This window comes from Cyanistes caeruleus, chromosome 2 (genome assembly GCF_971803275.1).
Source record: "Cyanistes caeruleus chromosome 2, bCyaCae1.hap1.1, whole genome shotgun sequence".
In the NCBI taxonomy this organism is placed as follows: Eukaryota; Metazoa; Chordata; class Aves; order Passeriformes; family Paridae; genus Cyanistes; species Cyanistes caeruleus.
The window spans coordinates 114,829,739-114,844,785 of record NC_141702.1 but is presented as its reverse complement, the minus strand read 5'-3'; the positions used below and the strand labels follow the sequence as shown (position 1 = coordinate 114,844,785).

The 15,047-nt window shown below is 38.8% G+C and overlaps 2 long non-coding RNA genes across 2 annotated transcripts; one reads left to right on the top strand and one right to left on the bottom strand.

Moving 5' to 3' along the window:
* Positions 1–1,949: 1,949 nt before the first annotated feature.
* On the top strand, positions 1,950–7,593 carry LOC147655153 (uncharacterized). The gene is made up of 4 exons (XR_015283881.1): positions 1,950–2,066; positions 2,773–2,813; positions 4,916–5,831; positions 6,594–7,593. It is a non-coding gene; the product is annotated as an uncharacterized LOC147655153 (long non-coding RNA).
* Positions 7,594–11,720: 4,127 nt separating this feature from the next.
* LOC147655152 (uncharacterized) lies at positions 11,721–14,875 on the bottom strand. Its single transcript, XR_015283879.1, has 2 exons — positions 13,396–14,875; positions 11,721–12,955 (listed from the first exon to the last, which is right to left on the bottom strand). It is a non-coding gene; the product is annotated as an uncharacterized LOC147655152 (long non-coding RNA).
* Between the last annotated feature and the right edge of the window lie 172 nt (positions 14,876–15,047).

The following is a 15,047-nucleotide window of genomic DNA, read 5'->3' as shown; positions in this document are numbered from 1 at the left end:
GGAGCAGCCTGGCCTTGAAGGCCTGCACCCTGTGCAAGAGTGACCCCGCTGCAGCGGTTTGGAGAGGACTGCTGCCTGTGGGAAGGCCTCAAATTGCAGCACTTGGCGGGGAGCTGCTGCTCATGAGACAGACTCATGTTGGAGAAGTTCACGGAGAACTCTCTCCTGTGGGAGGGACCCCACAGTGCAGCAGTGGAACATCTGTAGTAGACATGATGTAACACATAAAAGTTGAATAAAATGAAATTTTTTGTTAAAGATAATGATTCACATTTTTGAGACACATCTGCTTTAGAAAAGCTTTGTAATTCCATTGTCTCACACAGCCAGCATGCTTTACACAGGGCAAGCAGTATGTGGGGAAAGCAGATACCTAAAGCCAAGGCTGTTAACTTGCAGTGAGGTGATGTCTTCCATTCTTAATCTTTGAAATTCATTCAGTGTGTCCTGGATATGAGAAGAAAAGAAATGATGTACCATTTCTTTCAAAGCCATCTTTATTTTTGAGGTATACACACACATTTCTGTGTATTTCTAGATATTGTTCATCATTCATATTAGCAATAACTGACGTAAAATCAGTCAGTTCTCTACTTTTATTCTTAATATGTAGGATTTAAACAGTCTTGTTATGCTGCTGAGCTGTATTTGCAACATTTGTTAAGACTGACATCCCATACATAAAACATCTAAAAATTCGGCTTATCTGCTTTTGAGATGGCACAAATATGTTCACATATTATATGAGCTGAAGGAGTCTGGGCTCCTTAGACTGAAGAAAAGCAGGTTATAATTGGTAGCTGGAAACAGCATGATCATTGAGAAAATATACTCTGTATGTACTGAGTTTTATAAAGCAGGATTAATGGCCAATTCACTGTTTAGAAGACACTTCAATAAATATTTAAAGATTCTGCTTTATTAGCACTAGGAATTTAGTAATAACAGATATCAGAACTCCATTGTTATCAATGAAATCTCATATTTAATGATATTTAATATTTATCAGATTTTGCAGAAAACAAAAAGATGTGGTTGTGTAGTAAACAACTTCCATTTGTTACTATTCATAATTTTGCACTTGTGCTTCTCTATTTTATTTTGTTTTTTCTTAAGCCGTTCTCATTCAAAGAGGCTGCTCTTTTCCCAGACACGATGCATTTGCTTACATGTGCACCATAGAAAATTCACCCAAATCAACATGTCTCTAGAACTTATAAACCTGGAACCAAACACTTGTCTCAATAAGTAAGTAAATCTGATAGATTCTTTCAAAGTATAGTATCTGCCAGAATAACTGAGATAAAAGTTCACTGAAATTCTCAAAAAACTATTGCTTCATTTATTGTGCCATGGGCATCACAACCACTTGAACATTTTTTTCTGAGTGTGATTGTGTTTCACATTAGCCTGACCTAATTTACCCACATCTGAAAGGCCATGCCAGGTTTCATTCCCTCTAAGTCAGCGTAGCCTCCACAGACAGCCTGGGGATATATACAGATCCCGTGAATGTAGCTATAGCCTTGTTTTATTATTGCTGGAATTTGACCTATAAGAAGGAATCTTGCTTCCATTTTTATCCTGCCAAAGCTGTTTCTTAAGCCAAGGGACCCAAATTCTGATTTTTCCTAAGAAAACAAACAAACTCCAACAAAACACATACACAATTTCCCATCCCTCTCCACCCACCACAATACTGTCCATGGCTACTGATAAAAATCTTGTTAATGCCCATCAGTTAATGCCCCTCACTGTTAGTTCCTGTTTGGAGCTATCTACTTTTCTTCCTGAAGAAAACTCTTATAATCAACTCTTCTATAAAGGGAGAATATGATAAGTCTTTGAAGAAATAAAATTTCAGCATTCCCATTCATATTTCTTCAGAATCTGAAGCACAGTGTCTGGTGTTCAGGTAGTTCCCATTTTATTTTTTTCTTTCAGGGTGTTGCTTTTTCAACTGAAACTTGACATCACTTCTGAAATGGCATGTGTGACCATAGATGGTATTCAATCATCATTGAAGGTATTCAATCATCATTGAAGGTATTCAGTCATCATTGAAGGTAATGGGCACTTTGGCCTGCAGCATCTGCCCTTCGGGACTGAAAACCTTTTCAGGCTTTTCTCTAATCCTGCTCAGATGCAGGAATATACCATGAGAATCCAACAAGACTCTGACATCAGATCAGTTTTGATGGTTTTATGCAGTTTACTTACATTAAACTAGCATACAAAAAAGTTAAAGTATTTTAAGCCAGTAGCTGTCATTGCTGAATCACTGCAGTATTTAATTTAGATAGCACGATGTGAAACAGCCTAAAGAGGGTGATGGCCAATTTAGGATTGGAAGAAAGGCAGAGGCAGACCTTGGATGAGGCTGGATAATGCACACAAAAAAGTCTGCTGGCAGAGTTATATCAGTAAATGAGTATTTTGGCAAGGATTGGTTCATCAAGCAAAGTCAGCTGTGCTAACAAAAGCACTTTAGTATCAGACTTGTTGTGTCTGCTGGAAGGACAGTGGAGAACTAATAAATATAAAATTTACCGATGTTTCTAATTTAGAACTTTTTTTATACTGTGTTTAGATTGATCTTTCACTAAATAACTACTTCTAGGATTTCTATTTTTCTCTTTTTTTATTTCCCTCTATCCATGATTTGCACTGTGATGACCTTCTTAATCTAGTTTTTAAATCATCTCTATCAAACTAAGATCAAACTATCTCATCTTGTTATTATAATATTAATATGACCTATGTTTTTTTCAGCTTGGCCGCCTTGTTCAAAAAAGCACATCATTTGTATTCAGGTAAGTCTTTATTTGCATGAAGAAGTTCAAGTGCAGCAACTTTTCTATTTTCACAAGCTTTCCCAGGAATATTTTTCACATTTGAAACATGTAACCATTCTAGATCACCTTTTCTATAGCTTGTGTAAGTCTATCAAAATCAAATTTGCTCTAGGAAATAAACCAGTCTAAAGCTAAAATACTGGCTGTGACCCTTTGGAAAGATGTAAAGAATTTATCAGTAAAAGTGTTGTTCCTTTGGCAATGTCTCAATTAATTATCCTTGTGCCACTGTAGGTCTGGCATGTATATTTCCATCAAATGGCCAAGGTGAAAATACATTCTGTTATTCCATTTTTCGTACACAAAGTATTTTAAAACTATGCAGATAGTGTTATAGAAAGGGGAAAATTGTGCAATTTTAAATTACTGTAGAGCTCTGCTAAGGCATATGTGGTTGTATACTGTTACTCTGGTGTTTTAACTTCTCATAAAGATTGTGATCTGTACCTTCTAACTCTATCTTGTGTTTAACCAGACAAACAGAAGTAGAAACCACAGAAAGTTTGTTGCTGTTCTTGTGATAGTTTAAGGTGAATATTACCTGCTGCATCTGGATATGTGGCTTAGTTTTGGGGGACTGATAGAGAGTTGGTCTGTCAGCTCCACTTGAACTAACTTCATTATTTTTGGATTCTTCCCTGAGGCTATTTCTACCCCATTTTGTACAACTAGAGCAACATGATGAGACTGAAGTTTTGCAGATTTGAGTCTATAACAAGAAATATTAATTTATCTTTTTTTATTTTTTTAAGGAGTAGTTGATTTCCCTTATACAGGAAACATGTTAAATTGTCTAATTAGATTGCCAGAAGGGACAATTTATTATTAAGGTCTGAGAAGTCATATTCTAGGTGGGGTTTCCTGTGGATTTACATCCATCATGATTAAATAATATTTTTTGGCAACATTTTATGTTACTTAATTTTTAGGGTGATGTTAAATAGGGAAAATTAGCAGCAACTAAGATGAGTGTCAAATCCAGAAATCATTATGAAAACTGTTTTGCTACCTTAAAGATGCAGTCTAAAATAACAACATTTAAAAAAACTGGAATACATATTCTGTAAGCAGAAAATCGTTAATATTTCAGGAACCACAGAAATGCTTCATGATGAATGTAGCACTTTTCTTATTGTTAATTGCTATTTACCAATGCAGAAAAGTTAACCTTGTTTTCAAATGCAATTGAAGCAAGGCCCAAAGAACTAACTCAATTATTTAATACACTGGTTTCAGATGGATTGTATATTAATAAACCTGTTTGTTACCCCACATGCAAAGCATCAGCACAGAATAAATTCAGTCTAAAATATGTGCAAATCTCCAGCAGGAAAAAATTAACAATAACAAGCTTATGGAGAGCAACCTGTGATTCTTTTGTTCACAGACAAGACTGTCTTTGGTTTAGCTGATTTCCAATAAAAACATTCAAATGCAACTGGATTTAGGCATAAGATTTTATTTCAAAAACTTACTACTAAAATAATTGCATCTGGAAACAAATATTTGATAAGCATTTCTTACATACATCTCAGCTATAGCTTAGCACTTGAAATTGAAGTCATTTAATAAATGCCCTCTTCACAAATCACGTCTGTGAGGTATCGATTTGGATACTAAAAATGAACAGAACCAGAATTAATGACCACTTTGCAAAATGTGATTGTATTCATATATTGTGGGGCAACTTCAGCTGTATGTGGTGAATTTCCATTTCCACCTGAATCCTAGTTTAAGAACTGGACTGAACTGGACTGATTCATCAGTCTGGTAGGGACTTTTCAGGTTCCTGCTTTATCAGCAGCAAGATACAAGACATTGATAGTATATGCTGTTATTTATAACAGCAGCTTAATGCTATTTCATTTTTCCAATAATAACAATATATTTCACCACAGTAATGATAGCACATCGTAAGACCTCATTGAAAATTGCAATTTTTAGCTATCACTTGAGAGAACGCTTACTTGTAAGAAACAGTCTTTTAATACTTGGGACTTAAAAAATGAGCTCTCATTAGCTCTAACCATTTCTGTGCTCAAATGTATTTCACTGCCCAGTTCTGTAGTGGTGAACAGCTACCAGAGAGAGAGACAGATAATGAGAGATGCTTGTGGCTCAGCTAATTACTAGTAAGTCCATCTGTAGTAAGATGTGTGGCTGGGGGAGGGAGAACAATTTCTGTGAGGTGGCAGCTGTTTACCGAATTAATTTCTGGGGCCTGGGGACAAATGCCAGGCAATGAATCCCACTGATGGTCCTGTTCCTCGCAAGCACAGGACATGGCTGCTGGACTTGACTGCTGTGTGAAGCACAGACCTGAGATCTGCAGCAGCTTCTGGTGACAAGTCATTTGGGAGCATGTGGTCTCGACATCTGTGGTGGCCAGGGCTGGGCAGCCAAATTGCAAAGGTGGGCAGTTGCACTCTGAAGCGCATGAACTTACTCTTCAGCACCTTCTCTGTGGAAGCTGCCCTCCAGAGACTTGTTTAGATTTTGTCCCATTATAGCCATTCATAAGAGATGTCAGTGTCTCTGAGGCATCATCTGATCTCTCTTGTTCCTGCCTGCTGTGTCCTCAAGTGTCATCTCAGTGCCCAGACAGAACAGTGACCCTCTGAGTGAGGGCTCGACAAGAAGCACAAGTCCCTGCAGTGTTCCCTGGGAGTAACTGGAATTGTTGTCATTGCTTTGTGATCTTCTAGTCCTGGCAGGCTCTGCAAGTCATTCACACAAATATCAGTGGTGCTGTGGTCTCACCTCCTGGAAACTCAGGGTACACGCAGTGACTGACCCTCCCTTCCTGTTATTCCTCAGAGATGTGAACGGTTCATGCTGATTTTTGCCAAGCTTGGTCAGCCTCATTACTATGGTACCCAGCAGGTTCTCAGCTCCTGCAGGCCTCCACAGCACTGCTTTGGGTCACCCCAGATACCACCACAGCCTGCCTTGAGCCTTCTGAAAGCTGCTTCCCAGGTGGGCACTAAATGCTCCAGTTCTGAAGGTTCCATTAGCAGTGACTGTGTGGGACTGCTGCCTATCCATGCTACCTTCAAATAACTGTGTGGATGCAATTTGGTAACTGGTACTTCAAACCATTTTTCAAATTTATTAAGAGAAGTAATGTGCAACACATTTTGTGACTGTGTTGGAGGGAGTAAGCCTTCTTCCTGATAAATTATACAATTATGGTTTGAAATGCATTTACTTGTTTTGAAACATTATTTCTCTGTGGGTTTTTTAAAAAAAAGTTTTCTGCACCTGAAAATAAGCAAGTTATTGGTAAGAGGGTTCATTTTGTTTTAAAATTGTTTTCTTTCTATCCAAACAGAATTTATCTAAGATAAATAGTCTTAATTTGCTAATTTATATATATATATATATATATATATATATATATATATATATATATAATTTTAACACCTTAATAATCCAGTAGGATATTTATTAAAATATAAGAAGTTAAATTCTAATGAGAGCACTACAGACTGCTTCTTGAAATGGCTTTCAGGAAGGGATTGCTAAAAGAAGAAAAGAAAGTAAATTCAAAAGGCAGCATAGTAGCACCGAGCTGTAGCCACCTACATGAATAACCATAAATTAAGTGGTGTTTTAGCCAGCTAGCTATCCCTTAGACTGCTATGCATGAGCAGGCAGAAAGTTTTCATTTTCCCTGGAATGGATTATTTGGAGAATTTGCTATCTATCAGCCTTAACTGTAGTACTTGTTGTATGTAGGTACAGATGGATTAACGACGAGGATGATATCAGGACCTTTGTCAAGCTTGTAGATAACCCATGGAAGAGGACAGACAAGGCAAACTCCTCTGTGTTCCTGTGCAGTCAGGAAATGGCCTGGAAGCAAAGCAGCATTGCAGAGCCATGGGGATAAAGGCTGCTGGATCAGGGAGCTCCTCCGAGGAGAGTGGGCAGTGACCAGCACTAGAGTCATGCCCAGCTCCCAGCAGGAGGGAGCAAAGGGTTTTATACTCCCTGCTCTCGCTGACACTCTTAGCACCTGGATTTGAATTCACTGTAGCAAAGAACATTCTGTAGCCGCAGTAAATAATTCACTCACGGTCCAAATAAAGGGAGGGTTTCACAGGGAGTTCTATAGGAACAGAGCAGAACTCATAATGCAATCCTCGGCCAACTTGAGAGGGAATAAAAACAAAGCTGCCTCCTAGAGGTCAAGAAATACTTATGGCCTAGTAAAAAGATTTGCACTGATTTGGGCACATTAGGAAAAGCTATTAATATACTAGAAACAAAAACTACTGTATCAAGGCAAAAAATAGTTAATGGTGATGCCACTTAAAAAAAAGTCAGAATTAAAACATCTTGTAAGAATTGTGAGGTAAATCTACTTTTCTTGTATGTCACTGATACAGTAACTGCTATTTATAAAGCAATAAATTGCAACTATGGAGAGAACATTTTAATTAACACCATTCAGGCTCAGTATTACTATATATAATATAAAATTATTTTAAACTTTATCTCCTTTAAAACCTGAACTCCGAAATTTTGAATGAATTTTGCCAAGTGATATAATTACACTGAATACAATACACACCAACTGTTATGATACCCAGGTGATTAAAGATAAAACAGTTATTTTTATGACATTTCTGTTCTCCCTTCACTCCAAACAAATAATTTGGAACAATTTAATTGAGATGAAAGTAGTGAAGTAGATGTGGTGTAGATTGCATTAAGGTGGAAAAAAAAAAGAAAAGGAAAATGTAGATATGCTTGTGCAGTGCTGGAAGCATTGCAAGAAAAGAAGCTAGAGCATGTGTTGCATTTACAGGGGATAAAAATACACTGTGCTACTAATGGAAATATGAGCAACAAACAACACAAAATGTTAGGCGAAGCAAAGAGAATGCAAGAGAAGACAAAAGAGTAAAGTAAAATTAGAAAGAAAAATTACCTGGAAAGTAACTATGCCATTGCTTCAGCAGACACCCTGCACCCCAGCTCTTTCTTTTGTGTTGGACTATTTATACAATATAAAGATACAGTTCTTTGCCTAAAAGCCATGCTATCCAGCAGAGGTCTGAGGCTACTGCAGGATCAGTGTAGTGCAAGAAAGGTACAGAGTGTGGGGATGCACTAACTCAGCCCAATGTATTCTGGTGCACCAGCCAATTGAATTGAAATTCCTTGGACTATTCCTTTAAAGCTGGATTCTAGATGAAAATGTAAAAAGGGAGGAGTTTAGCACCTAACTTGTCAAATCTCTGAGCACCCTGGTGCAACCTTGCTTTGGGCGAAGATCTTCTGTGGGCCTTCCAGCCACGGTGTAGCCATGATTCCTTAATTTTGTACATGCTGGGATTCTGTTTGTATCACACACAGACTCTCACTAATGCTCACTAGCACCTGTACTTCAATAATCAAAATGTGCCTTGATATTTGCTTGCAGTCTGTGCACCAAAAGGAGTGTAGGAATGGATGGATTTAACAACAAAATCAATCAGAAATGGTGAGAATAGCAAGTCATTAATAGATGGCATCATTTGGGGGGAATAAAGCTAAACCAAACAAAATAATCAAGCAAAGGAGAGAGATGGAAAGCAGACTTGAAAAATTAATTCAGTTAGTTCTTGTTATATGTGAAATAAATATTTGTAGTGGTATAATTTCACTGATATAGATGATGCACGTTATCTGTTGAAACAAAAACAGTATGTCGTAGAACATCTACATTCAAAATAGCCTCACTTTTTTATCAACTGTTTTGTGCCTACTTTACACTGTATGTTATTTTAAAATTTTGAGTTCTTTTCCCAATTCTTACATCATTTATCTCTTCTGTCTGCTTATGCTTTCAACTCTCAACCACCTTTTAGCTTTTTTTTTTTTTTTTCCCTAGTGACAAAGTTGTTATAAAAGACAAAACAGATAAAATAGCAGAATAATGACAGTGGATGTCCCCTCTGGTGAGATCTAGATTTCCTCAGTGGAGAATGTATGACATTCTTTCATTTCTGACACTTGAAAGCTTTCTTTAATAATGTAATTTCAGCCTAATTTAACAATCAGTATGTTAGATGTCTTTTAAAGGTACTCCCATCTTTTATTGGTTTTAGCAACCAATTACTTCCTAGCCCAACCAGCCCCAGTTCAACTCTATACTGGCACAGCATGTTGGAATAAATCACTCGCCTTTTGCCCTTTGCAGTCTTAAAATAAAAAATCCAAGCATAGATGTAGATGTGTGCAGTGATGAGGGAAGAACCAAAACAAGAAAATGCATGTTTGTCTCTTCTTATGGTCACCTGGCTTGAACATTTCTAATGCCAGGATGTTGTTTTTCTGAAAAGAAGAGAAGCTATCATTTAAGGAATTTTATAACCAGGGAATATTTTCACTACTGCAGATTAACATTATGCTTTCCTCTGCTAGATGTGATCCCATTTAATTATGTTCTGTCCTTGCAGAGACACTTGATGATGTGACTCTCTTGATGATAAGAAGGTTGTACACAGCCTGCTGAGGTCAAGTTCCCAGCAGTCACAAAGTACGTCAGTGGTGCCGGTGAAGTCAATGGAATTGCTTTTATGTACTTTATGTTTGAGCACATGGTTAAACCCTGCTTTTTTCTTTTTTTTTTTCTTTTTTTTTTTTTAAACTCTGTTCTCTGTGGAGGTCACATTGACTTTAGTTCTGTTTGTGCTTTCAATCTCTATATTTTACTGAGAACATTGTAGGCTGAACAGGAATTCTGTTTTTCAAGCAGCATACAGAAGAGTAATTTCCTACTTAAAGTTTTCTTCTCTATCAAGTACTTTGTGGAATACATGTTAGTTCATTCAGATACATCTTGGTTCATTCAGATATAGAATAAAATTGAGATTAAAAGTTACTTCTGTTTCCAGCAGCCACTGGCCAGAGACCTGAAAAGGTTTGTGCAAGCACCACCATCACACCTACAAACACCTGAACTGTGGCAAACTCCAGGGAGCCAGTGTGGCATTCCACTCCACTCTGCCTTGAGTCATCTCTGACTCGGGACGCTTCTCTTTTCTTCCTCTTTTCCTGGCTGAGCCAGGAATAGTTCCAGGAGCAGAAGACAGTTTCAATCTGGATCAACTGCTGAATTTTTCAGCTTGTATTTTTATCTCTTCCATATGATGCTGATCCTGGAGAGGAGCCTAAGTTGAACATTCCTGCCTTTTTTCGCTGGGTCTTCTGCTGCACATAAAAAATGCGGTCTGTGGGGTTATGGTGAAAACTCTGAGAAGCTCTTTATCTTTTGCCTTTCTCCCTTGCCTGCTTTGCCTATGGCTGTAGTGAACAGCAGCACTCACTGCAGAACTCAGGTAAAACATGGTAACAACATGCAGCTATTATAACATGCATCAGTCCCACACAGTGTACATAATCACACCCAGTATTTCAGAACTGTAATTAAGTCTTGGGAAAATTCTCCACTCACTTACATCACCAGACTGAACTGTGTTAAAATAATACTATATTGGAACAATGTTTTCCAAAATAGTTGATTTAAAATAGGTCTGACTTGAAAGGATCTACAAAATTATCTTCTAAAAGTTTGTAATGCTGCAACAAATCAAAAATGAGACAAGTGTATATCAAAATATTAAAAATTGAGTCTTGTCATAAGTGTCAATAATGTGTATATATTAAATTATTTGAATAATTGTCTAAAATTATTTGTGGTTAGTATATTATTTATTTATTATCAAAAACGACAATATCTAGATACAACTATAACCTTAGTGGTTAAACTGAACCACTGTGCATTTGATTACTTATGAAACAAGAGAACCATATAATCATATCAACAGACATTATCAAAACTACAGAAACGTTTGTTTTCACTTTCTTTGGTCCATCGTTATTTGATGGACCAAAAGATAGATCCCTGACCAAGTGGATGAAAATCATAAAGCTGTGAGTAACACGAGTATATTGCCTTTCATCTTCATCTCCACTCACCCACCTGGACAAATGGGGCTTGTAGTTACTTGTTTCCTCTTCAGCACATTTGCCCAAGGCAACAAACCAAAGAAATTACAGGTAACCGTTTATCAAATGCTTGCAGGCAGTTAACTCCCACTCTTCTGTCACTCTGCATCATTTTATTAACAGAACCTTGACCCAGGTGTGCCATGAGCTTGAAAGTTCAGTAGGTGGGATGCAGCTGTCACATGAAAGATGGATGATGTGCATTTTATGTTTTCAATGCATGTTAGTGTATCTCAGAGTGGACGTGCTAATAAAAGGTGACATCTTACCAGCGATATTGCGGGAGCCTTGGGAAAAGGACTCGGAACAGTTCCAGCATGTGATAGGAATGGACAGGAGGAGAGACTTCATGGTTAATGTACAGGGGCTGTAAGTTTGCATTTGAATTTCCAGCAGTGGAAATGTGCATGGCACAGGGTTTATCAAAATCAGCAGGATTTTGATATTGCATGGTTTGCTACACAAGTAAGGTTTGAGAAGAATTATGGTGGCTGAATTTTTTTTTTATTAAATATAAATAATTTATAAACACATTTTAGATTATTATATTGCTCTGTTATTGGTGTAATAAATCAATTTTGTTTAGTAGCTACAGATATTACACATTTTAAAAGGTACTTTCACATACATGACAAATTAATTTTTTCTTCAAGTGTGAAACTGTCCACAATATTCTGTTGCCTTCTTCTTTAATGAGGTAGAAATTGAGGAAATAATCTAAATATAGATCTGCATTTCAAAATTTTTTCAATACAATTGATCTTTAAATATTATTATATTTAAATTTAAATTTAGATATAATTATTAAATTATATCTCAATTATAAAGTAAGAACTTTTAAGATATCCCAATTTTATATTTACCTTTTTCACTGTATTCAAGAAAAAAATGAATAAACAATGTGAATAACAAAGAACTTGTTTCCACTCTAAAGAATGCAAAGAGCTGCTTATTGCCATTTTCATACATATTTTCTTCTTGTTAAACTTCATGCCTTTTCTCACAAAACTGCCCATTTTTGTTGCCCACAGTTGAAAGTCCAGAAACATGGGCCCTGACCCTGCATCATGCTGAGGTTGTGAAGGTGACACCAGTTTGCCCTTCCCTCTTTGACACAGAATTTTTCAAATGTTTTCAAGACTATCAAGACTTGGAACAACAGCCAGCTTCCATTCTCATCCTCTCTGTTTCTCCAGCAACTGATATTTGGATCCTTTCTTTAAAATCTGTATCCCAAACCAACTCTGTCCTGGCGTGCCACACCGCAGCTGGACCCCCATGGAGCCCCGGCTCATCCAGCAGCCCCAAACTGCCTCCTGCAGGGCCCTGGATCTGTTCAGCTTGGCTCTGTGGTGAGCTCAGCGCAGGATCTGCTGTGCCACTGCCTTTATTTTGGTCAGGATGGTTGATGGCAGTGGAAATGTTGCACGTAGGGGCCTTAATGCTGGTTCGGTTGAATGATCCAGCAGTTTGGATCGAGGCTCTAGCTCTCCTTTGGTACTTTTATTCACTTCTATAGCATAGTATGCACTCTCATATTAATTTACATTTCCTATTATATCTCTGATGGGAACTCTCTAACCAGTCATTACTTTATCCATATGTTAAATGTTCATTTTGCAGCTATTAGTATTCTGCCTAGGCTATATATCTCTTAAATACTAATTTCAGACATTGCCCAGTTTTCCTGTCTTCCTCTGCACAGTCACCATTCTGAACCTAGTTCACTAGGCCCTGGATAGACTAAATACACACAGATCATTAGACCAACACCAATTTTCTGTTGGTGCCATTTTCACGCTCATTTTTTTTCAACAGAACATTTTTAAGCCCTTCTGAGCATTGCTTTAGCCCTCAATATATACAGCTCACTACAGTGTTCTCAGAAAATAATCTCCCAGTTTGCAGCATGATTGATTTTCATCCACATACTGAAATGCTACTTTTTAGGTGAATTTTCCCGCCATGTGTGATGATGCTGATTGTTCCTCTGCCTTCAGGCCTCCAGAATCAACAAGTGTAAGAAGTCAGGTCATGCTGATATCAGTCAATGGCAAAATTTCTTACTCCTTCAGTGGGATCAATTGTATCACCAGCACCTGAAGAAAAAAATGTAAAATGCAGTAAGAATTTTCTTACTGGAATTGCAACATTTGGACACTTCTATTTTTAAGCTGAAGAGCAGTTTTATTCCTGTCTTTTATCTTGTCTTTCATTTTGGTCTAGTGTAAACTTCAGGCTTAATTTTTTTTCCTTTTATATATGTACATACTTGTTTTAGATATTTTCCAAAATTATGGCTATTGTAGCTGCTTTTACAAATGAGACTGCAGAATGCATGCAGATGGCCTCTACAGGAAGAGAGCTAAGTTTTCTCTTTCTCCCCTTCTGGTCCAATAAACATTGATTTATAAAATGTGGAACAGATCCCACAGGACACTAGAATATTCAGTAGCTTGGTAAATATTCAATGGTCTAGGATATGCGTTCAAATATTTGCTCCACATAATGGATGTAAAAGAAGAAAAGAAAAATTTACCTGTTGGTTTCTCTCTCATTTTTATTATCAAGATGAAAAAATTGTGCTTGGGCTAGAAAGGCACATCACCTGGGCAAAGTGAAGAAATCAGGTAAAGATAACAACAACCCTTCAGGAAGGGCTCTAATATGAATGTTCAAATATGCCTTGTAAAGAGGACTCAGTCTGATTTATTAAAAGGTAAACTGGGTTCTTCCCTGCATCACTGAGTGGGGTAAGATTAACGATTTTACTGAAAGGAACCATACCAAGATTAATGGTTATAGTAGAGATGCTAATGCTTGTGTTTAGCAAAAACTATGAGAAAAGAAGTGAAGCATTGCTACTGAAATGTTGCTAAGTTGTACTTCACCTTTCTTTGGTACAGGTGAAGCTCAAGAGTGGATGAAGAGAAAAGCCAGTCCTTGACCAGGGGCTGTACACAAGACATTCTCTGTATGATTTAGCTGGAATTCCTTTTTTCATATGAACAGATTTAGACACTGTGTTTGACTTCAATCAGACCTCTCTGTACCCCCATGAACTGTTGTGTCTTGGTGAAGCTGTGTCAGATAATAAGCACAGTGAGGCTGTGACATGTCCTTTGTCACACCAGCCCCTCATCACTCCTGCTCTACGTCAAGCACCTGCTGTGCTCCAGGACTAAATCTATTCACCTGCATGGGGTAGGGCCTTTCCCTCCATGGGGGCACAAGTGAAGCGAAGAGCATCTGTACAGCTGCAGGAAAGCTTTTGTATTTATTTACTTAGTCCACGGAAGTTGGTGTGAAGGAGAAAATTACTCCTGATACAGAGAAAGCTGAGTGGTGCAGGGGCCAAGGTGCCTTCCCTGAGCTTTGGACCTGGGCGGACCTTGGCCTCTGCTGCATCCAGCAGTGATTTTCACAGTAAGTGTGAGTAGGGGGCATGGTGTAGGGATCCCAGGAGTCACAGAATGTCATTATCAATTAAGCTGGAAATTACCTTTGAGGGCATCGAGTTCAACTTTTGAGTAAACACGATTGTCATCTACAACATGGCACTGAGTGCCACATCCAGTCTTTTCCTGAGCACCTTCAGGAGTGGTAACACCACCTCTCTGGGAAGCCCATCCCAATGTCCAATCACCCTTTCTGTGAAGAAATTCCTTCTAATTTCCAACCTGAACCTCCCTGGCCCAGCTAAAGACTATGTCCTCTTGTCCTGACGCTGATTACATGGGAGCACATGGCTGCAGCCTTTTTTTCAGGGAGTGCTAGAGAGTGATAAAGCCACCTCTGAGCTTCCTCTCCTCCAGGCTGAGCATCCCCAGCTCCCTCAGCCGCTCCTCATAGGACTTGTGCTCCAGACTACACCTACACCAGCTCTCTTGCCCTTCTCTGGACACACCAGCGGAGCTCCGCTCCCGGAAACCTCAGTCCGGCACCCGTTTTTAGACCCGCCGGGGCAGTTTCCTGCGTTCCGGACGCTCCGGGGCCGCACGGGTGCAGTCGCCCCACGGGAGGCGCCGGCCAGCGGGCGAGCCCGGCCAGGCTCGGGCCCGGGCCCCGGCGCTGTCGCTCGGCAACAGCCCCGCCGCCCCGGGCACAGCCCGGTACCGCCGCAACCCGGAAGCAGAGGGGCGGAGGAGGCGGGCGGGGGGCGGCGGCGGGGCGGGACGGGACAGGGGTGTC